Raw genomic sequence first — 2,251 nt, forward strand, 5'->3', positions numbered from 1 at the left:
CATCAGCCACCAGGAGGCGGCCAGAAGTTTCGTTCCAGTGCCTACGTCACATCATGGCTTGTAGAGCTCCCACGTCCCAGCTGAGCTGAAGAACGCCGACTATGTGTTTATTCGCCACGACGCTCATCGGGATCCGCTCAAACCCTCTTACACTGGTCCTTTCCGCGTGATAGAGCCGGGAGACAAAACTTTTTCGGTCGATGTCGGAGGTAAACCGGACCACATTTCGGTTGACCGGTTGAAGCCGGCTCACTTGGATCTTGACCGTGCAGTCGAGATCGCACAACCGCCGAAACGTGGCCGACCGCCCACAGTCGCCATTGTAGGGGGTTTCTCTTGCTCGTCCTGGCCTCCTACCAGGCTTCGTGCAATAATTACCCTTGAGTGGTTCGACCCACTCTTCCCTACGGTTCTAGACCTTGGACTTAGGTGCAGGGAACTGTAGTGCAGAGAAAAATTCAATAGACCAGGTTGAATAACACGAAATGGAGGCTTTTATTATAAAACAGTTTGCAGCCTTGTAAAATACATGTCATAAGCACAGATCAAAGTAACTACAATCATGCACATATCTATAAACTTAACTCTATGGAAATGGGGAACACACGGCACGTCGTAAAAGGGGAAACACATTACGATTACCCTTAACCCCCTCCCCTAGGCCTAAACTAAGTTTCGACTTGAGGAACTCGGAATCATGCTCACCACTTTCAGATTCGCAAAAGAGGGGGTTCGCAGCCTTTTGGCACAGCTTCCCATCGTCACGTGGATTTGGAAGCTTCTGGCGCAGTTTGTTTTTCTCTCAGGCGATGGAGCAGCAGATACAGTCTCGATGAGCGCTCATCATGGCTGAATCCGTTACCGAAGTGCCTTTTAAGAACTGGATGCCCATGGAAGACTCAGTCACTGATGTGATGTTGCAGAACTGGACAGGGAAAGTTCCTGGTCGAATGGTATGTTGAGGCCCTGGAGGGCTAGGCCCGGAGTGTCCTTTTATTTCTCCCTCCGGCCTGGCTTGTCGGTTTTCCTGAGGGTGTCTTCTCCTTCGGCCTGGGTCGTCGATGATCTCCCGACAAAAGTACCTGGGCCACCCTCGTCGTCTTCCCGTCATCGCCGAGCCTTTCCTGGCCGAACACCGACCACGCTGCCTTAACCGAAGAGTCCGTCCCGAAACGTCCTACTCGAATTCCGAAGCTACCGAGGTAGAAGAAGCATGTCCCGAAGCGTGAATCTGAAGCGAAGCTGAAGCCAAGCCCCTGATGGACTTTTCAATCCACAGTTATACCTTTTTGGGACAGTCTTATCTCCCGCCAAATCATAGTCCTGTCTTTGTAATATTTTTGGCGGGCAGAAATCTCTGCAGGGGCGCTTTGTCTTACAATGGGAGCCGGTGATAGCTTAACTGGCCTTCCTGGCCGATAATGTCTTTACTTTGTCACCGTAACTCGGTTCGTATATTGATCGGTCTGGAGATTGCCCTTGATGGCTGTTAAACGGTTTTTCCTTTTTATAGTAAATGGGCTTGAGTGTTCATTCAAATGTCCGCCCATTTCTTGATGGGCCCCATCCTGTTACCTGAAACTGTCCTGTACTTAGAATCCAATTAATATGTATGCTCAGTTCCCTGAGTTTCGTTTTCCCGATACTGGCTTTCGCGGGCTTACTGTCCTCAATCCACAAGCCTGTCTGGCTTGCAGTAACAGAAATCAAATGGTCCCAGAAACTGATCACGAGGTCCGGCGGCCATTTTGTATGCCCCTTTTATCAAAGGTTTTTCTGTACAAGCTTCTTTTGGTCAATAAAACTGTCTTATCAACCCTGTTTTCTTGCGTGATTAAATTACTGAAAATTTCGAATCTTACAGTCCCCCCTGTGATACTAATAGCTTGCTTGAAGTATCAATAATCCTTGGTGAGCAAATTTTCCCTGATTCCTCACATCCAAACATTCCTGGAAATTAGCTATCTATAACCCCCACGACACATGCAGTTCCCATTCCAGAAAAATTACCTTGTGTACAGTTGGACAATCATAGGCAGTATTATCTTACACTATAACACATTCATCTTTCAGATGTGAAGGGGGCCAATGCCCCTTGCACCACCTGCATGCACCTTTTATTAATCAAACAAAACAAAAAAACTTACCAACGGCTATAACAGAACAGTATTCACACACTTAAATCATGCAGTGGCTGAAATCCAAAAATGGAGGGACGCTTTAACTTTTAATACTAGCCACTTACACTGGG

The sequence above is a fragment of the Somniosus microcephalus genome, chromosome 13, assembly GCF_052327205.1.
Source record: "Somniosus microcephalus isolate GS21.2 chromosome 13, FLI_Smic_1.0, whole genome shotgun sequence".
Lineage (NCBI taxonomy): Eukaryota > Metazoa > Chordata > Chondrichthyes > Squaliformes > Somniosidae > Somniosus > Somniosus microcephalus.